Source organism: Cydia strobilella, chromosome 1 (assembly GCF_947568885.1).
Source record: "Cydia strobilella chromosome 1, ilCydStro3.1, whole genome shotgun sequence".
Lineage (NCBI taxonomy): Eukaryota > Metazoa > Arthropoda > Insecta > Lepidoptera > Tortricidae > Cydia > Cydia strobilella.
The window spans coordinates 28,367,498-28,391,032 of record NC_086041.1 but is presented as its reverse complement, the minus strand read 5'-3'; the positions used below and the strand labels follow the sequence as shown (position 1 = coordinate 28,391,032).

Below are 23,535 nucleotides of genomic sequence, written 5' to 3'. Positions count from 1 at the left end.
AGCCAAATAGTTAATAGTATCCAATTTAAAGTTTATTTATCATGCGGGTAGTTGATATTATGACTTGGCAACTGTTGTTGCTTAGCTGGCAAACCAGTTTAGGTCTGACCTCAGATCTGGTATATTTTCTATTACTTCGGGATCTAGTTAAATTGGTGATATACAATATTTTGTGAATTAGATCGCCTAATCATGATGTTCTGTGCCAAGTTCATTCTTACCGGATTGCATGCTTTTCTATAACATGCATTGCTTGCATAATACCCGCTTCATCCAAATTATCAGCTCAGCCCTGATTTAACTAGTCGTGCGCGCAAGTGTGGTGAATTCAAAAACAAAATAAATATATTGCGCGTCTTTATATGAGACGAACGTATCATGTTTAATGTGTTAGGTATAGGAACTAGATTCAACAATATATCGTTCCTTATACTTATATGATCCGTACCTACATATTCTTTTAGAAAGAAACAAAATTTGTTTTATGTACAAATATTTATGTTTAAAACAATACAGTACAAATAAACTTCATTAAACTATGGTACACAACAGGCGGTCTTATCGTTAAAGAGCGATATCTTCCAGACAAACAAACCGGGCTATTATAATTGTATCTTTTGCGCATCCATATTTTCACTGAGCTAAACTCAGAACCATTTAGTTTAATTCGAAATTCGAATTTTACCCTTTCACCTCGTTTGAAGGACTAGAACAACTCATATCATAAGAGATGTTAATATGGAATTTCATGCCTCGATGTTGTTTGTTGTTACAGTTGTAATTGTACCTAACGAGTTGGTTTCTTAGAAGTTGGTATCATTTAGTTGTAGTAACCTGTAATGTGCCTGAGTAAAAATGCAGAAGCCAATTGAAATCAGATTACAATTTGATGTCATATGTACAATGCACATGGCTACCCAAACTCAAAGGACCAGAACCATCACTGGGACTCAATCAGAATCGCGCAGCCATTCCGACTAATGGCACCAGCAAACTGCCAAAAATGGATTTAACAGTAGTAACATAGGTACTCAATTGGCATGCATGATATTTCTGCTCTGAAAGAATAAATGGTTGAAGCATGACGCACTAATTATTTTTAAATAATATTCACTTTATGGATTGCGTTTAATCAGCGTTACATTAAGGTTCCAAAAGGTTTTCTCTTGATGTAGCACAGCACAGTATCTCGATTTATTCCCAATTAACATTCCAATCTAGAGATTGTTATAAGAGAATCAGTAATATCAACTTGGATAAAACAGTAAATGACAAAGGCAAATCTGTGGTATAAATAAGCGACCGCTAATATGTTTGCAGCGAAGCAATACACTTTACCCTAAGGTATAATGACTTCCCATTATTATTGAACCATTGATTCTTGATTCTTAGTATGGAAAGTCCATAGATTAGCGATTAGATAAAGATTAACTAAACTTCTGAATTGTGTAAAATGGAAATGAAAATATTTATTGATAACAATTGTTACATGTTGTTGTTGTTGTTGTATGTACCTATGTACATGCGATGACCCAAACGTAAAGGGTTAAAAATGCTAAACTAAATAATTATTGAGAAGGTTTCAAATGGAAGGCATACTGATTGAATGGGCTAGTGATTTCTATATTATCTGCTAAATGATTTAGATACTTCTAAGTACACAATACATACTTTAATCTAATTTAAGGTGGTAGATATTTGTTAAATGAATTGCGAGTAATACATAAATGAATTAATGTCGCCTACCCAATCGAGTATACTTGTCGTAGATGTACATAGGAGTATACGAACCTATATAGGTATTCATAATAATTAAAGAGACGGTAGCAAGACCATGGTGGAAAAGTTTCTGAATTAGAGAGGAAATTCTCAAGTATTCGGTTATTTTAATAAACGGGATAACAGAAGGAATTCAGATAGTATTTATTTAATCGTATGGCATGTTATACATTGAGGCCAATCACAGTGTAGCCTTGAGGGTGCCAAGCCAAGCAACCAAGTCAGGTGTCAGGGTGTTCAGGTCCTCAGCAGGCTCAAGGCTCAGGCTGATTCTCAGCCTGTTCAGGCGGCGTCAGATTTTCCGTGGAAGCTCAAACCCTTATGGTTTTTTAGTCGGGTCAGATATATGACTTTGCCGAAGCAGACCATTCCGCTTTCCACCTATCCGAAATGTTAAAGCTGCTCAGGCTCTCAGCTGCAGCACAGGTTCAGATAGTACCTATGTTGTATAATATTATGTTTGGAAACATTAAAAAGGACCTTTAGTGAAATTAATCTAACTAAGTAAATATTATACATTATTATTAATTATTTTACTATGCAAAAGTCTCAGACCATTAAACCTATAAAAGTATTATGATGGTACCTACCACATTGCAAACTAATTAATATGATAACGTATTTTTAACAATGATAGTAATTATTGTCTCAGTCCGTGCAAGTAGTTCTGAAATTAAATAATGGCCTAATGACAAAGATACAAGAGTAATGTTTCAGAGTATTTACCTATGTCTTACGAAAAGGAACACTAGGTATTCGATGCATGTAAAGCGAATGGTGGGGGAAGCCGAAACGATCGCAGCGCTTGATGTGGCCAAAAATGACAAGTTTGCAAGCAGTGTCAATTCCCATACTTTTCAGTTAATTTGTTCACGTTTTTTGCTTAAAAATCATATTTACGATAAAAATGGGTCACGATAGGTGTTGTGTAGTAAACTGCAATAATACTAGAGCTAGACGAAACGGTAACAGTATATTTTCAACACTTAGCTAGAAATTAGCATTTTATCTATCTCAACACAGAGTTCTGCTTAGATGTCAATACAATAGTATGGCTAATACAGTATGTACCAACATTAGGTGATTGTAATATTAGTTATAATGCCTGTTATTGAAAACCAGTCAAAAGCATACTTTTGGCACGTAGGGTTGTCTGTCGTCTTTCACAACAGACATTGTGATGCAAGTGAACATTATTTTTAACATATAATGTTTCGATTTAAACCTGTGAAGAAGGGCTATAGGTAACTTCAATTAAGTATTAAACTTTTTATGTTATAGTAAAAGGAAGATAATATTTTAATCATGGGCCAAATAAGTATTGGCGTATGAACGTGACATCAACTGTTCGCTTGTTTATCAGATTTAATCAGATTGATATATAAAATGCAGGCTGGAGCTACACATAAATCAGGATCACAATTAAAATCAGATGTCATATTACTCATATTATAAGGAAGTGCGATATCCTTCTTCATTAATTTTAATATTATAATATTGCCCTAAAATATCGTATTGTTCAGGACGTGGTAATTGTTTTATGTACGACTACTACAGCAGCAATGATCACAAGACTGATTTATCAGTATTATTCGTTGCCGTATGTGTCACTGTGAACAGTTGGACACCTGTACTGTGTGGTTCTTCACCAGTGCTCTTTAAGCCGCTCTTTCTTGGGCTCGGTGTAGGTATGCTAGCCTGTAATGTGACTTTGTCTTTAATATTATCTGTTCGCCCAACGTGTGGCCATACGTCCATCCCTACGCTTCCTTGCCATGTGGCCAGTGATTATGAGCTTCTGCAGACTACATGGTCCTGTTTTGCCTCGATAGCCGCAGAAACTAAGTACGCGATGGGTACAAACAGTGGATAACCTCGGTTTGACGTTGAGTTCATCGAAAGTTGGTGCAATTGCACTTAGTGCGTTCAAGCATTCATCGCCAGCACCACATCTCAAATGCATCTTTCCTATGATGGGTTTCAGTTTGTAATGGTCTAGGTTTCGGACATGTACTTACAGAAAGTACGAGAGAATAAGGCGTCCGCATTAGTCTTATCCTTGTTTTATGTTCTCTGTCGAGTCGTTTCACTGCAGAAATCAGAAATTATTTATATGCACTGATACAGTTTGGGGATGTTACAATACATTTGTTTTACAGTTCATGTATTTAGCTTGCATGCAAGCGTGCAAATTTAATATCAATAAAGTTACACACAATAAATCTAAATTAATATAAAATGTCAAATAGAAATACTTAATTGAAAAAGTTAACATAATGGGCATATCACAATACAATTGTATTACAATTATATAACTACTTATGACTAATTTGAATACTGCTGGTATTCGAGATACGACTGCCCATCCCAGCCATCTACAGCTTTGGCCATCTGAGCTCTTCTGGCCATGCTTTGGTCGCAGGCACCATCGTCGCTTATTTAAAATCCCAAGTAAACCAACCTCAATTATCCTCAAGCCTCAAGAATAAAATAAAATTCTGGATCGACATTCATCAACTTCGTCTTATTTCTATTGATCCTAGGGTATGGATCTGGTCTGAATCCTGAGTATGGACTAATTACTGACATGCTTAATTTTTGAAGCAGAACCGCAAGTTATTTTCCACAGACACTTAACCTAATATAGTCATGTCATCTGCAAAACGGAGGTTATTGGTTAGCTGACCACCAACTCAGACATAGACACCACCCTCACAGCCTTCCTACTCATTATGTACACACCGATGTTAGTGAACAGTTGATCAACTATAAAAAGATAACGTGAGGTGGTCTCCTCATTTCGCTCATAACCCTGAACATTTTACTCCAGTTAAGGAAATCAAAAGCCTTTGCGAAGTCAATAAAGCACATGTCCATAAAGAGTATACAGACGCTGCGCCAAAATTGCCACACGTTGAGTATTTGCTACCGAGTTGTGATGTGAAAATTCGTGAATAAAGGAAACAAAGTGGATCAGTTTGATAGACACAGCAGTTAAAATACCGTAGTACGGGAAGTTGGCGATTATTACACTTAATTTAAGATCTGATCGATTACATCAATTAAGGAATAGGCATGTAAAGTCGTAATTAATAGGCACCTCGGATGTACAGTATATGTATTACTATTGCTATGCTGTTTCTACGGTCCTTAGCATGACTGATTATGTACACGGGGATGTAACGCAGTAAAAAAGAGTTGTTTACAGGTTTTGTAATTAATTAAAAATAATGTAGGTACTTAGTTTAAATTATTTGAGTGTAGCTTAGGTTAAATGCATTGATGGCTTTTAGACCTAATAGAGGCTGACGATTTGACTGTACCAACTTATTTAAACCAGATTATCTCACACCAGGCGAAAAATAAAAGCACCAGAAAATGATTAGAGAAATGAAAACCGCAGTTATTTTGGCCACAATAAATCAGAATGAACTGACATCACATCACTTGTTTTGGATTTGACAGTCCGAAATAACAGCCTGATTTGGCAAGTCGGTTGATAATCCTTAGCTTAGCTTAATAAAAAAAAAAAAAAAGAATGTGGCTCTTGTGAGTTGTAGATAGGTTCTATTTTACATTCTGATTTGTGATCATATGAGAATAGCGTGTTTCTTCCTTGGATTGGGAGGGCTACCGGATATTAAGTAGGTACACCCAGAGATGGATATGTCAATTACTTAGGTATAATAGATAAGCGAATAGATTAAAATACTTGACATAGTAGATTACTGCCAGTAGTATTCAGTAAAGAGAAGTGGGAACTTAGGTTACATACACTTCCCGGTCGGATAAGACGGTCGCATTTGTCTGTGTAATAACTATCAGTGCTTATAAAAACGTGGGTTCAGTTCGATCACGCGGTTGACGCGGTGTTTAATAAAGTTGCAGTTGTTTAATTATACACGCAAATTATGCTGGTCATTATGTTTACGTCTGCTGTAGTAAAAGTTGTGACACTTGAAGTAGTGAAATAAGATGTTAACGATATCATAAGAGCAAAGCAGCATATTACATCACAGATGGTAGTCATAGATAAAATATATCGCGAACGGAGTTCTCACAGTCTAACAACACCGATGATTGATATCAAATTGCGTGGCCACTCTCTGACATATTAGGTCGCATGACGCTGTATCTTTCTCGTGAACTAGATTGTAACTAAGGACTGCTCGAAGCAATCTGGAACAGAACGCTCTAGAGTGTGAGTAATACCATTGGTCATAGGTAGACCAGTAACGGATCAGAGATGACAAACCGCAGCCGTGATCCTACTCAGCTCAACTCAGACATCAATAAACGCTCACACCAATCTCAGAATTTTGCTTTCAATCAGTTTAACACTATTAATGAATGCTCAAACCAGTCCCAGGATCATATTATTAATCAGCTCAGCACAAAACATTGATGAATGCTCAGACCAGTCCCAGTATCCTGTTATTAATCAGCTCAGCACAAACATTGATGAATGCTCAGACCAGTCTCAGGGATTCTTTATCAGCTCAGCAAAAATACAGATGAACAATCAGATCAGTCTCAGAAACGGCGTGCCTCAGCGCATTTCTACAACGTCATCAGAAATTATACGAAATCTCAGGCCATACCAATTCACAGCGCAAAAGCCGAGAGAGGCAGTTCGAGATTGAACGGCTAAAATACATTATAATTCACATTAGTGTTCTTATCATCAACTCAATCTTATTGGTGTTTCAATTATCATCTAATTGTTGATTTATTTACATGTTTGCCTATTGGCATCTAACTTCAATTAAAAGAGTAGCTTTTTCCTGCGGGGCGCGAGTGTCGCGAATATCGCGAATCGGCTAATAGCTGCCAACGTCATGGAGTAGATGGCGCTCGTAGTCACGTTTAAGTGAAATAACCGCTTCTAGGTTGTTGTGATTTTTAAGGGTAAAACAAGAGGGTATACGCGCGAACGACAGTAAGAAAAGGAGGTTGTGTGCGAACAAAGCTACGGCAAGAGTGATATTTGCTTTAGGATCTATTCAAGGAGTTTCTAATGGTGTTATTAGAATAATGAGGTGTCTATTGTAGATTGTGACTAACATTCATTGTGATATCAGTATTCAGAGTGTCAACAGTGATCCGAGGGAATTGTTCATGGCTAATGTAAGTGAAGTTCAATCATAATTATACGAAGGGTTTCGTCCCAAGATATTAGTAATTTAGAATTATAGAACACATTGTAGTTACGAGAAAGTGTAACCACTCATCATATGAACTTAAGGTAAACTTAGTGTGCGGAAAGGGGTCGCTATAAGGGGAGGTTGGAGGCGACTATGAAGCCCAAGTAACCAGATGGATAATCAGGTTTAACTCATGTTATACGTAGGTAACAAAGTAGGACACCAGCAATGAATTATCGTCATCTCACTAACGTCCAGGCCTCGTATAGGTATGCAGTATGTTTACATATCGTTTTTCCAGTATCAGTAAAGGCATCAGCTCATTCAGTAAAGGCATCAGCTCATTCGATAGGTTAATAAGTATAGTGAGCTTGACGACAACATTAGTCAATCAGAATAATCAGAAAGTGGGGCATTACTGGCGTTACATAGCACCGGCAACCGAGTCAGCTACCTACCTACCCACCTTAATAACGAATATTTTTTAAGAAAAAAAAAACCGACTTCAATGGGGGATGCCGCTGAAAGTTCACTTATTGTTGATGGTGCACTCTTAGATTCCAGACAATGAAATGAAAAAGACAGCATCTTTTGCCTAATTATGTAGAAAAGGAGGTAAAACCACCCACTTTTCTAGTAGCATTTTGTTTTTGTAAGGCTCGCAGTTCTAACCTAACCTAACCTAACCTACTTTTCTGATAGCATTTCGTTTCTGTAAGGGTCACAGCTCTAACCTAACCTAACCTACTTTTCTGATAGCAGTTCTGTTCTGTGAGAATCGCAGTTCAAAACCCACCCACCCACCTAACCCACTTTTCTAGTAGCATTTCCGGGTCCGGGTCTGGGTCCGGATCCGAGTCCGGGTCCGTGTCCGGCTGTCCGGGTCCAAGTTTGGGTCAGAGTTCGGTCCGGGTCCGGGTCCGAGTTGGGGTCCATGTCCAGACCCGGGTCCGGGTCCGAGTCCGGGTCCACGTTTGGGTCTGGGTCCAAAAGGAAGAGAACAAATCGCCAAACGTGAACTATGTGTCATTGAAGAGTTCCATTCTGATCATCATCAGCAGTTCCAATTCATCAAATGTCACTTTTTTAAATGTAAATGTTGGATTTGTTGTTGAAAATACAAAAATCACTATATGTATGCCTTTTACATTTGAGGAGTTCCCTCGGTTCCTCGTGGGTCTCATCATCAGAACTCGAGCTTGAAAAAATATTTCTTAAAAACTTAAGTTGCTTAACAAACATAAAGAAGAGGACAAATCGCCAAACGTAAACTATGCGTCAATAAAGAGTTCCATTCTGACCATCATCAGCAGTTCCACTTCATCAAATGTCAATTTTTTAAATGGAAATGCTGGATTTGTTGATAAAAATACAAAAATCACTATATGTATGCCTTTCACATTTGAGGAGTTCCCTCGATTCCTCATGGATCCCATCATCAGAACTCGAGCTTGACAAAAATGTTTCTTGAAAACCTAACTTGCTTAACAAACATAACGAAGAGGACAAATCGCCAAACGTGAACTATGCGTCATTGAAGAGTTCCGTTCTGATCATCATCAGCAGTTCCACTTCATCAAATATCACTTTTAAATGTAAGTGCTTGATTCCTTGATGAAAATACTAAAATCACTATGTGTATTTAACATTTGAGGAGTTCCCTCGATTCCTCAGGGATCCCATTATCAGAAGTGCTTTTTGACAAAAACGGGACCAATCTGTATGTATATAGTATATATACATACAGATCTGTATGTATATAGTATATATACATACAGATTGTAAGTATATACTACCTATATATACTTACAATCACAAAAGAATTTTCAAAATCAGTCCAGAAATGACGGAGTTATGGAGTAGCAAAAAAAATAACCTTTGAAATCTTGAAGTCGATTAAAAAAACGGCAAACCACGAGTCGGCATCACGCCCCTAAAGTTCCATAATATCACACTCTTTGTACAAAGCTTGCGCTGTCCCTGTATGTGTTCACGTGTACGGTACGAAAAACGGTTTCGTTGGCGCTCTTAGGCCCAGGCTCTTAGGCTACGGACCGCTAAATACTTGACAACCGACGGAATATACATAATTAATGTCATTAACGGGTCTAAGGCGATTAAATTTCGTTATTTTACGTTTCAGCTAGATTGCACTAGCTGTGGTCACAGACGGATTTAATCGTGTTAGACCCGTTCATGACATTAATTATGTGTACAAAACGCGAGTTTAAAGTGGCCTCAATAGATTACTGTCATTGAGGGTCATAGTGGAAAACAGTATCAAGAGAAATCTTGCGATATTCGACCAACCGTCACAAGTCCGACTGGAAAATAGTTGAGTAATACTTAATCACATTTTTCTATAGCACTTTTTGTGATACTTTTAACCATAATAAAAATGACTATGCCACTCATACCAGCTTCCTGAGATTTTTTAAATTAAAGGGGATATAAATATAGGGGATAAAAACATTTATAACCAACTTTTGTATTATGTGTCACTATTTAAGAAAATACCAGATAAAAGGTGCCAGTTTATCGTTGTTGAGAAAAAGTTTTAATTGACAGTCATTAAACTAGTAGGTAATCAGGTATAGCTGACGACGTATAGGTATTTGGTTCGAAAGATCAGTGCAAATTATATCTTCAAACATCTTTTTGGGTTGTACAGTTTGTAATATCAGGAACAGATACTTTGTTTACAAAGAATCTAAAATAGTTCCTACCCAAATTTAAGCAAAATATAAGTACTTAGAGTGCACACAGTTGGCGGTCCGCCGCCCGCTTGTGCTCGTGACATCATTTTAAAACAATACGGCGGTAGGTACTGGAGTCGTGAAGTCGTCAAGGTCTGCTAATTTGCGCTCTTTATACATTTTACATGCAGTTTTTTTTAATACCTATTGTATTCATCCTTAATTTCATATTAAAATCTATATTATTATATAAACGTAAAAGTCCTGACTGACTGACTCACTTAAATCAACGCCCAGCCCAAACTGTTGGACCTAGAGAGCTGAATTTTTCACAATAGGTAGTTTTTATAACGTTAGTATCCACGTTAAGAAGGGATTTTTCAAAATTCATCCCCTAAGGGGATGTAATGAGGGTCCAAAGTTTGTATGGGGCTCAAGTTTTATTTTAAGCTAGCAATTTGAAACTTCGTTAAAAGATATATTATTAAAATACAAAAAAACTAATTTCAGCGTTTTTGAAAATTCATCCCCTAAGGTGGTGAAAAGGGGGTTGAAAGTTTGTATGGAGATCAAACAGTTTATTGAGTGCGGGACTGGAATCTTTGTATAAAGGCATATTATTAGCATAGAAGAAAAGTTATTTCAGCGATTTTAAAAATTCACCTCTTAAAGGGGTTGAAAAGGGTTTGAAAGTTTGTATAGGGTTAAAATTTTATTTTAAGCAGGGATTAGAAACTTCGTAAAAAGGTATATCATTAAAAGAGTAGAATACTGATTTTAGCGTTTTTGAAAATTCATCCCCCAAGGTGATAAAAAAGGGGGCTGAAAGTTTGTACGGAGATCAAACATTTCTTTGAGTGCGGGACTTCAGTCTTTGTATAAAGGCATATTATTAGAATACAAGAAAAGTAATTTAAGCGTTTTTAAATATTCATCCCCTAAAAGAGTTAAAAGGGGGTTGAAAGTTTGAATCCATTACAAATGCTTATTGAAACTTCTTAGAAAGGCATTGTATAATATTACAAAAAAAGTTATTTCAACGTTCTTAATAATTCTACCCCTAAGGGTGTTAAAAAGGGGATGTAAGTTTATATGTAGTACAAGTTTTCGTTTTAGCTAGGAACATGAAAAAATAGACGAAAACTGATTGCACCGTGTTTGAAAAGTTTGTATTAATAAAGTTTGCATCGGGAGCGAACACTTTTTTTAAATAAGTTATTTCAACGTATAAAAAAAGTTATTTCAACGTTCTTAATAATTCTACCCCTAAGAGTGTTAAAAAGGGGATGTAAGTTTATATGTAGTACAAGTTTTCGTTTTAGCTAGGAACATGAAAAAATAGACGAAAACTGATTGCACCGTGTTTGAAAAGTTTGTATTAATAAAGTTTGCATCGGGAGCGAACACTTTTTTTAAATAGTGGACCTGAAAATCTTAGTGTTGAGAGGGATTATATCGAGAACCATTTTTTTCAGTTAGGGGCTTGAAACTTCTCAATAAAGCAATAAAGGAATAAAGCTCATGTCACATAGTATGAAGATATGGGAAAAAGTGGTAGCGAGACGAATGAGAGAAGAAAGTGAGGTAACACAGAACCAATCTGGGTTTATGCCGGGACGGGGAGCTACGGACGCCATATTTGCACTTCGCCAACTGTGCGAAAAATACAGACTTGCGCAAAAGAACTTGCACATGGTGTTCGTGGACCTGAAAAAGGCATACGATAGAGTCCCCCGTAAGGTTCTGTGGTGGTCTATGAGAGAGAAAGGAATACCAGAGAAGTATGTGCGGCTTGTTCAGGCGATGTATGATAGAGCCAGTACTCACGTCAGGTCTGAAGCTGGAGTAACCGACAAGTTCAATGTGGCGGTAGGTTTACACCAGGGATCGGCTTTAAGTCCGTATTTGTTCCTCCTGGTTATGGATGCTCTGACATCGAACATACAGGAGGAGGCACCCTGGTGTATGCTGTTTGCCGATGACATTGTTCTTGTCGGAGATAATGCACTTGAGGTCCAGAGCAGGCTGGTAAAATGGCAAGAAAAGCTGGAAAGTGTGGGACTGAAAATAAGCAGAACCAAAACGGAGCACATGTTCTGCGATTTCGGTGGTCTAACCAGTTTTTCCCATATTGCCTTAGATGGTGTATCCCTACCAGTCTGCTCCGACTTCCGGTACCTTGGGTCATTGATCCAGACCGACGGACGCATCGACCGTGACGTGAAAAATAGAATAAATGCGGGATGGATGAAATGGCGACAGGTCTCTGGAACAACTTGCGATCCACGAATGCCTCTTAAACTTAAGGGGAAAATTTACAGGACGATCGTGAGACCTGTTGTAATGTATGGATCAGAATGCTGGGCGACGAAAGTGACGGATGAAAGAAGAGTGCACGCAGCGGAAATGAGAATGTTGAGATGGATGTGTGGAGTGACGAGGAAGGATCGGATTAAGAATGAGTATATTAGGGGAAGTTTGAAAGTAGCACCAGTAACGGAGAAGATAAGAAGTAGTAGGTTAGCGTGGTATGGGCATGTGATGAGGAGGGATGAATGCCATATAGGCAAAAGAATGTTAGGGATGAATGTTGATGGACGGAGAGCGTATGGTAGACCCAAAAAGCGATGGATGGATTGTGTAAAAGAGGATATGAGAAAGAAAGGAGTGAGTGCTGAGGTGACGAAAGATAGAGGAGAATGGAAGAGAAAAACATGTTGTGCCGACCCCACATAACGTGGGATAAGGGTAGGAAGAAGAGAGGTACTTCGTACTTTGTGAAAGACAAATTTCATGCGTTGTCTAATTATTAACAAATGATTAACCGTCCCTACTGATATCTTTTGCTGCAAAATGTTCTATGCTCATGTTAAATATACATATAACCACCAACATACAAATCCACGCGTACAAAGTCGCGGGCAACAGCTAGTAAAATATAATTGGCATATTTAATGCGGCAATGCGTTATCGATCGGTTAATCAATGGCCCGAAAAGATTACTTAAGTTGTTGTTGTAGAGCGTTAATTTTTATAAGTTTAAGGGGTCGCTACCGTTTTGTTATAGAAAATCGGTACCTAGTTACATTAATTATTAGGGTAATATAAAAACGAAAAATCCACGAGCAACGATTGCAGCTGCCTGACTTTGCCTTGGGCCTCCAAGATGTATAAGGATAATAGGTATTATTCAGTGGGGACTCCCTGACAGTCCTCCTTAAGTCCATCCTCCTCATTAACACTACCTATTATCCTTAAACACAGCGTATCGTAGTTGCGTCATTTAAAATTAACTTTATTGTCGTACCTATATTATAATTGACACATGCATATGTCGCAATAGGGCTAATAAAATTAACTTTAAAGTCAAATTTATCCCGTCTTTACCTTAAATTGTTCGCGACTGAACCTAGGAAAAACATTATACTTGTACAGATCGCGCTAAACTACTTATCTTGCAGAATTATATAAACTGATGTTCGTGTGTGTGCATTTCACGAGGTTATATTACCGCTTTATTAACTTTATAAGAACGAGGTAATTTGGCGGGTCTATTTATTTTTAACAAACATCAATACTTCAAAAGGTGGAGGTCCTCAGATCGGTTCTATGTTTTTTTTTGTCATTTCTGAATCGATTTGAAAACTTTTTTTTTGTTTAAATGCATACGCATACCCGGCACACATATAGCGTTTTTGTATATTTGTTTCTGTTATTCATCACCAAATTCATTCAAAATATGCCATTTTTTTTTGTTAAACTGCTGATGAAGACCTGGGGGCCGATTAATGAATTTCGTGCGCTCGATTTCGTCACTCGAAATTCTGTTGGTGTTGAAAACGATGAAATGCTATTTTTGAAATCGGGCGATAGAAATTGAGAATGGAGTTGTTTAGACCACTCGTACTTATTCAATTCTATTAGTAGAATTTGAATGCCTTGTAGTTTGAATAGTATTGAAAAGAGCCATAGCCCCTTACTTACCTTCTCAGTGGTAGTGTAGAAACTCATGGGGGTGGTCATGATTCGGTCATGGGATCAGCCATGGGGCGTTCATGGGATTGTCCATGGGGTAGCCATGGGTTGATCATGAGGTGGTCATGGGGTTCGCATAGGATCAACCATGGGGTGTTCATGGGATTGTCCATGGGATAGCCATGGGTTGACCATGAGGTGGTCATGGTTGGCGATGGGATGGTGATGGGATTTGCCATGGGGTAGTCATGGGATTGCCCACGGGGTAGTCATGGGTTGACTATGGGGTGGTCATGGGATTGGCGATGGAGTGGTTATGGGATTCACCATGGGGTAGTCATGGGATTGGCCATTGGGTGGTCATGGGGTGATCATAGGATAGGCCATGGGGTGGTGATGGGGTCGATAATGGGTCATGGGTCCTGCTATGGAAGTAGTCATACTGGTTACTGACTACTGCTTAGCGACAAGCACCCGCAAGTCGATTCTACATACTGCTGATAGTGCGGACTTTCGAGTGAAGTCAAAAATGCGTCGAGCGAACTCCTCAACGACACGAATTTCTCGCTAAGTTTATTAAGAAGGTCCAGTGGCGCCCTTATTAGGGGGATTATGTTTTCTAATAAACCAATAGGCCATGGGGTGGTGATGGGGTTAATAATGGGTCATGGGTCCTGCTATGGAAGTAGTCATACTGGCTACTGACTACTGCTTAGCGACAAGCAACCTCTGTTTTAGTTAACGATTTTATTGTGTTTTGAATGTTTATTTTTAACCAAATAAGCATTTTCGCCTTCGCAGGTTTTGATTTGCGGGCGGCTACTTCTAGCCAGTCAAATACCTAAAATTTAACCCATCATAAAGATGCGTACGATGGTACGGAGCACAATATCTCACCGGAGTCGTGACTCAGGCCCGGCCGATTTTTTTTATGAGGTGATAGTTAACTACATCTAATTCAGGATACCAGTTTAGCCCGCTCTGAAGCTGGTTTGTACCTACTCAATAAATTGTACTACTGCGTAGCGAGTTGTTCCTGGGCCCAAAACATACTGGGTGTTTGGTGTGATTCGATAATGCGCAAATGATTTAAACCACTAACTTCGCTAATGATTAAAATTAAAATGGAGGAATATAGGCCATGGTAGTTGGTCAATGACGCCTAGTCTTACTAAGATGGTATATACTCGAGAAATTCGGACGGGCACCGCCGTGGCGAGGTGGCCTGGGGGTTCATGGCGTTAGCCGCGATAGCTAAAGACACCGGTTCGAATCCGGCCTTCACCTCTGGAAGGCTTCGTCACTTTTTCTTTAATATATGACGTCTATTACAGTTTATAATTTATATATAGTAGTGTGACTACTTATAAACACAAATCAAAATATTTAATAAAATAATTTGATTTGTTCCCAGAGTCGAGTGTGGAGGAATATAAATAATAATACGAGTATATACATAGCACTCAAAGCTACACATTTTCGTCCACGACTAGATATAACGATGAATCCCTATTTGTGATAAAGCGCCGGTATTTTGTGTGGACGACATAAATTGTGTACAGTGGGAACGCAAGGGTAATTTTTAAGCATACCTACGTGATTTTTAACGCAAGCATTTTTTTATAGCATTACTAACTAGTAAGCTTGTGTGTAAACATATTTGGAAAGAGGAAAAATAATTTCACTATTTTATGAATATTCATTTATGTTTCATGACAGTGCTCTATCATTCAAGTAATTCATGTTCAACATCCAATCTTAGAGCTATCCAATCTAACCATGACTTTCTTGATACACTTGACATTTACTTGTGCACTTTACACGCCCATCGTGAAAAATCGTTGCCTTTCGGTACCCTTGAAAGAAAATCATAAATTCCAAATGGAATTTCCACATAAATGTCATAAAAGTAATTGAGTTAATCAGTGGCACGCCATCGTCTAATGTTTACGGAGTTCTATTTACGCTATGACGTTTTAGGGCCGACCGCTCCGTTTGACTTTATGATGTTACTTGAAACGAGGACTTGTACTATACTCATTTTGTAGGGTAGGTATTTACTGATAATATTTAGAAGCTGGCCTGAATAATGTAAACAAACAGTAAACTCGTACATTTTACATTCTTTACAAATGTTTCAGTAACTAATCGTTCTAACTCCTCATCTTAAACTACTTCTTTAAGAACTGTTAGACTGATGAAAAGCAAAAATAAGACCAACGTTATCATGGTGATGTCACCTAGTAAATGCCGAATATTGCCCCATATTGTCTGGTGACGCAAAAGACGACACTGCGACCAATTTATTTCAAAACGGATCTCAATCTGGTCTAATTGAAGTCAGTTAAAGCTGTATTTTAAATGACAACACATGGCTATGGACTTTGTACAGAAAACGTGTTCATTATTTACCTATACATCTTGAATATTTTACACAATCATATTAAAATCCAATGACTGATATAAATAATTACAGCGAAAATTGTTGCAATCGGAGCATGCATATTTAGTACCTAAAGTTTTTTAGATGGTCCAAATATAGTCAAGTGTGCTAGAAAAAATCTTGTCGCAACAATATATGCTGGTTCGACTACTGTCTAAACTTTTACTGACCCATATGATAGAATCCATTAGAAAAGCATTAGTGGTGGTTTCACACTAAAACAGGTAAATAGTAAGTTGAGGTGCTAAAGATAATATAATATAGGTTTTAGCAAAAAAATTAGGTATAACCTTATAAACGGTTACGTAGGTTGCCTACCTACTAAAATAAAACATGCTTAGGAGCTCTTATAATTTTACACGTAACAAATTTTATTTTCAGGGAAAGCTTCGAAAATAACTTAGTCAATAAATCAAATAAACACCTAATTTACTAGGTGTTTGCAACATATAATATTAATAAAATAGGAAGTATCTTCGTATTCTGACGTAAGTACCTATGACACCATCGTTGTTTACCTAGCCTCGGAGCCGGCATAAACAAAATTTAGAAACGCCGAATGTCACCCTGACCTACAGCACAACATATTATAAACAACGAGTTATGATATCCTCATGGTTTACTTACGAATTGTTTTTACAGGTGGAATACACTAGACGAGTGGTGTGACATTCACTTTGGTGTATTTGTTTGCACAGGTTGCGCGGTGGGGCTTCGGCAGTGCAGTGTGGTGGTCGAACCAGCGCGCGCGACGCACTATGGTGGACTGTCGGCTGTCGGGCCGTGCAGCGTCGCGTCGAACTGATGGGATGGGGTCGGAGCCGCACAAACATCACTATGCGATAAACATAGCTGTTCAACGTACGGCACGCGACTCTAAATCACGGATACGTCTTCGGATATGCGGTTAAATCGATGATCGATGTGATCTTCTTCGAAAGGCAATTAGGTTTAAAATCTATGCATTGAAAAAAATACGTTTTCACTCGGTAACAAAATTAATCTTTATATACGAGTCGTTCCTATAACATTTATAGGACGACTTGTATTAGTATTTATATTTATACCACAGCTAGCACTAACAGTAGGCTAATTATCTTTACAAATTCACTGAAACAAAACATGTAAATTGTAGAGCTGTCTAGAAATAGCGCCGCGGCCTTGGATTTTTCGCCGGACATAATTCGACCAAGACGATTTCAGTTCAGATCATTAAAACGACATTGATTTGATATTAAACGCAATGTATAATATTCGCACTCATATATTGATGCCTGAAGGCCGAGAATGTATTAATATCATTTTCATGTCAACTTTATCAACATTTGTGTGCCTTCTCATTACGTCAAAAATGTATTAAATGCCTATGTGCTTAAGTTTGATTTCGTCTGAATTGAGTACCTACAGAATTAAATATACGCAATATTTCATGATTAACATAGCTGTGACGTCATGAGATTATATAATAAATGGAATGTCAGTTAGCAGGTTAGCACTCGCCCATTCGCCCGAAAGTGGAGTGGGTAGAATGGAAACCAGTCTGGCTCCGACCCTGCAACCGAACGGACGAATGCATAATTACGCATTCGAAGCATACTAGGATGTGTTATTGTTGTTACCAAACCTAGGAGGCAGGTCGTCACAATAGCAATAGGGTATTTGACTAGTAGTCAAATCAGTTCTTTTTTCGAACTGTCAAACCGATTTATCTACTATGGAATTTATATGAAACACTTGCATGTGACGTCACAATCAAATTACCTACTCTTTATAGTTTTATATACGGGTTTTAAAATCGAAATTGTGTCTAAAAATAACTGCTGTCTACGTTTCTTTATTAATCTTCTGGTGCTTTATTTATTTATTTCATGCGTGGTGTAAAATAATTTAAATACAGTCAAATACCCCATTACCTTGTTTCTCTCAAGTAGCTATTTGGAGCGCCGAGTACTAATGTTAAGTGTACGAATATTTAAACCTTATTTTTGATTCTTTCCCTTCTTAAATACAAATGGTTCCATAAAGATATTTCGTCCTTACAAAAACACGATGTATAAGCAAATTGTACAACAATAGTCATCAAGATTTATTTTAATTAGTAGGTATTCTAGATACCTATATAACTTCCGTGCCACTCAGGCATACAAAAAATTAGGAAATAGGTATACTAAAAAGGGCCACTTACGGGTTATATTGTACATATATATTAAGTATTTTTATACAAACAGATAAAAAAAAGTGCATAATTTTACAATTTTGAAAACCATGCTTCAAGTTTACCTCAAGAACTATGTCATCCTGAATAAATATTTAAATATGTATTTAACGGCCTTCGCCATAATTATCTCAGGATGTATCTTGGGTAAACATTTCCAAGTCGGAGGGCTTGCGTCACCACGGCGGCACGGCGGCAGCGGGGCGCGAGGCGCGATCCATGCGACACATCTTTAATTCCCTAACTGCTGAGCACCACTGCCTCTAAGAAACACGTTATAAGGCGCGCACCGCGCGCACGTCTTGTCTTTGAAGTACTTCTCGATATTAAATTAACTTGACTTGAAATTTGGCCATTTTATTCTTAGGAAACTTTTATTTATAGGATTACTAGCTTTTGCCCCCGAATTCGTATGCGTGGAATTAGTTCCAGCAATTAAAGTATAGCGCCTGGATAAAATCTAATGGCTATAATTTTGAGCATAATATGCTTAATTGCTTACACCAATTAACAGGCAATTCATAAATTTTCTCATTTCCACCCTCCTTTTTACCGTCTTTAGGGATGACTAGCGACATAAATTTTTATCCTATGTCCTTGCCCGGGACTCAAACTATCTCTATACCAAATATAAACTAAATCGATTAAGCAGTTTAATCGTGAAGAGGTAACAGACAGACAGACACACTCGCATTTATAATATTAGTATGGAATGTATGGATGGATTTGTAACTCCATCTCCATACCATACTATAAATTTATAAAGGCGGGCAAAAAACGAGACTAAAATATACTTAAGTACTATTATTTACTAACACCTTTCTAAGTATTTTTTTGTACTTAAAGCAATAACAACAAACTATGAGTCTGCAATAAATGATTTATTTCTGACTATATTGATTTGCCAACAATAAAACCCCAAGATTGTCAGATTTAACAGCAGCATAAAAGTAATCCTAAATATTTGCTTGTGTATAATGTATATACGCAAACAACAGGTAAAACGTGACCTTGCAGTGTCTAGCGATATATCCAGGGAAAACGGTTCCATGTAGAGCGATGCGTCATCGTCACCAGGCGGCGGCAAGGCGCGGCCGGCCCACGCGAACTCACTATAGCATCGCTGCCTGACCATGTAACACCGCACGTGTTTGACACACTTCACACTACATTATAATTATTATAGTTTTAATCTTCAGCGCCGTTCAAGCCTTAAGAAATGTATAATGTTTTACTTGGATAGTAAATAAAGCGATAGCAAAATGGGCCAGTGTTGTCTTAAATAAATAAATTGAATTGAATTGAATTGAAAATAAACGTTCCGGACTTTCTAATGTAAGTTCTTTTTAGTAATCGAGGATTTTTCAGTGAGCTCATATGTATAAATATATATCGACAATTCGACATCTTATTTATCGACATCAAATCCCTAGAACGTGCCCCGAGTTATCCCAGGTTTGGTGATGACCTTCAGCGGCATCTCAGTTTGACTGTAGTTAAGACCTTTCAACCAGTTTTCAGTTACGAATTTTGCTTCAAGAGGAGACTATTTAGATATGTTGCACGCCTTTACCACTGTATTGTAAATAAACGGATGCAGGAAGTTAGGATAACGCAAACAAATTTTGAAGATTCGATTACGGATTAGAGCAAGATATATATAATTCATCCCTTTTTAGGTATCCGTAGTCTACTATGAACTATTATAGTTTCGCCATGTCCGTCTGTCTGTTTGTCTGTCTGCCCATCTGTCAAAGTTGCAATTTGGCATAGATATAAAAATCAATCATGCCGACAAAGTGGTAAATTAATTAAGAGCAAATAAAGTTGTGTATAGTCTGCATCTTCTCAAATGTTTTTACGCCTAAGACGGTAATTTGTTAAACAAAAGCCATTGTTCCTTTGTGCGAGCGCGTGGGCATTGTGTGTGAGCGCGTGGCACGCATCATTTGAGAAGATGCAGAATAAACGTCCAGTGTACCTTAAAGTAGGGATGACATTTTTTTCGCCCTATGGTGTGGGGTGTCGTTAGATAGGGTCTTTTTAAAACAGTAAGTAAATATAAAATAACCATTTTTCGGGTTCCGTACCGGTCTGTCTGTCTATGTGTCACATTGCTAAATATCTCGAGAACTACTGAATAGCTTCAGTGTAACACCGCACGTGTTTGACACACTTCACACTACATTATAATTATTATAGTTTTAATCTTCAGCGCCGTTCAAGCCTTAAGAAATGTATAATGTTTTACTTGGATAGTAAATAAAGCGATAGCAAAATGGGCCAGTGTTGTCTTAAATAAATAAATTGAATTGAATTGAATTGAAAATAAACGTTCCGGACTTTCTAATGTAAGTTCTTTTTAGTTATCGAGGATTTTTCAGTGAGCACATATGTATAAATATATATCGACAATTCGACATCTTATTTATCGACATCAAATCCCTAGAACGTGCCCCGAGTTATCCCAGATTTGGTGATGACCTTCAGCGGCATCTCAGTTTGACTGTAGTTAAGACCTTTCAACCAGTTTTCAGTTACGAATTTTGCTTCAAGAGGAGACTATTTAGATATGTTGCACGCCTTTACCACTGTATTGTAAATAAACGGATGCAGGAAGTTAGGATAACGCAAACAAATTTTGAAGATTCGATTACGGATTAGAGCAAGATATATATAATTCATCCCTTTTTAGGTATCCGTAGTCTACTATGAACTATTATAGTTTCGCCATGTCCGTCTGTCTGTTTGTCTGTCTGCCCATCTGTCAAAGTTGCAATTTGGCATAGATATAAAAATCAATCATGCCGACAAAGTGGTAAATTAATTAAGAGCAAATAAAGTTGTGTATAGTCTGCATCTTCTCAAATGTTTTTACGCCTAAGACGGTAATTTGTTAAACAAAAGCCATTGTTCCTTTGTGCGAGCGCGTGGGCATTGTGTGTGAGCGCGTGGCACGCATCATTTGAGAAGATGCAGAATAAACGTCCAGTGTACCTTAAAGTAGGGATGACATTTTTTTCGCCCTATGGTGTGGGGTGTCGTTAGATAGGGTCTTTTTAAAACAGTAAGTAAATATAAAATAACCATTTTTCGGGTTCCGTACCGGTCTGTCTGTCTATGTGTCACATTGCTAAATATCTCGAGAACTACTGAAGCTATCGATTTGAAATTTGGAATAGATATGAGCAACGCTAACCCAAACACATTGGAAGTTTAATTTTTTTTATTTTTTATTATTCCATATTTGTAATTGTTCTTTGTAATTTTTGGTTAATTTTATTGCTTGTAAAAATTAACATGTAAAAGTGGCCTTTTTGCTGAATAAATGTTTGATGTTTGATTAATTATGAAACATGCCCAATATAAAGAGGGGGCAAAATTTCAAAGTCTGGTTACTTGGTTGAGTGGCATATCATTTGAAAGAGCTCGAATTGATAATTACACCTCTATCTTGAAAATCGGTTCACATGATAAGGAATTATTCCTGAAAAACCAACATACATACAGATCGCGCAATAGCCAATTTGCCGATAGATGGCGCTGTACACAATTACGCTTAGTATACTTCTGGTCAAAAGTTTTTTGTGATTCTATTTACATGAGAAAATTTAAAGTTTGTACGGAACCCTCGGTGCGCGAGTTAAACGAACTCGCACTTGACCGGTTTTTTTTGATAAAGTGTAGGTATAATTTCCAGAAATAATGGCTTCGAAAGAAAGAAATTTGTAATGCAATTACGGAACCCTACAACAGTTTTTGTTTTTGAGAAACAAACATTGCTATCACACCATTAACCATTTAGTAACCATTTAATTACAAAATGTGTGTATTAGTTTAGATAGGGATACCTATATATTTTTGCCTACGTAAATTTGACCTACCCGATTCCGTTGAAAACTGTTTCTGGATATATATTTTTCAACGCTTTGTTTACCTATTCCTTCTTCCCCGCCCTAACTTCATCCCCATTGATGACGCGTATTTTACGGTAGATACATAATAATATATTTACCACCTAGATCATAACGAATTTGAAAACCGGCCAAGTGCGTGTCGGGCGTGACACCACGTATAATGGAGGGTTCTGTATCTTCATACGATGTAAAAAGCCATACCAGCAAAAGGGCGTATCTTCCCGATACTTCCTTTTAATAAGAAGTTTTTTTGGATCCGATCAACCCGATTTGGTCAACCGATCATCTCCAAAATAATTTTTGTGAAAGTGTTTATTATGCTTAATTTCCTTTTTTTTCCATATATTTTTACGCCCGGTTCAAAAGTTAGAGGGGGGTATACACATTATTTTCAACTTTGGAAGACCCCCGTTGACCACGAACGCTGTAAAGAGTTCGAAACGTCGGGATGTATTATAAATTCAATATACGCGATATAATCCGTTTTCATAGTTTTATTTTTTGGAAGAGATTATTTTAAAAAGTATTAAGTCCTCAACAACCGTAAAGGAGACAACACGCCGCCTTGCGGAACTCCAGCCACCGTGTTGCATTGCAAACAGAAGAAAGAGAATCATCCACCTTTATATGCGCTGCCACCGACCACTCAAGTAACTACGAAACCAGCATAGATTAATGGAAACGTAGATTACTGATGTAGTTAGCTTAAGGATTTTTCCTAGGTACATCATATTTTACAATATAATTAACTAATAATAAATATACAATATTGTATTGCCTAGTTGTTTATCTACATATGTATAAATATATAGAGGTTGTTACATCTATGTCATCTATCATTTTTCAGGACACTTACTGCAGAGAAGGACAAAGGTACATTTAGTTCTTAGTAGCAAGATAGCTGAAAGTGTCCGGCGAAAGGATGTAAAACCTTATCCTAAAGCTACAAATGACCAACGACGAAAGATATTTACGAGGGTAAGACGCGAATTGTACGAAACATTTTTGCATCATGATAACAGACAAAATAAAACATTACAGAAAATAAACAATTAAGGTCAGTCCTAATGGTGTGCTTATTGATTTCGTAGACCTAAAGGTTACTGAAAGCGCCCTAGTATCTAAATTATCACTGTCGGAAACCATTAAAAACACTTGGGACAAGTAAATACAGTAAATTCTATGGAATATACAGAAAGATCGATACCTTTGTTTAACGAGCGAGCGAAGCGAAGTTTTTACCAAAGAGTAAAGTAATATAATAGGTAATGAGAGCCATCTTGAAGCATTTTATGGAAACTCATTTGATAGCACCATCCAGTTGCTCCCGAAACTAACTATGTATGTATGTGTGCGTGCACATCTA

The 23,535-nt window shown here is 37.4% G+C and overlaps 1 protein-coding gene across 1 annotated transcript in view; it reads right to left on the bottom strand.

The window, feature by feature from the left end:
• Positions 1 to 16,823, bottom strand: part of LOC134743987 (acyl-CoA Delta-9 desaturase-like) — a 48,788-nt gene extending 31,965 nt beyond the window's left edge. Inside the window, exon 1 of the mRNA XM_063677622.1 lies at positions 16,665 to 16,823. The gene's annotated coding sequence lies outside the window, so the exon portion shown is untranslated. The remainder of the gene's footprint in view (positions 1 to 16,664) is intronic.
• Between the last annotated feature and the right edge of the window lie 6,712 nt (positions 16,824 to 23,535).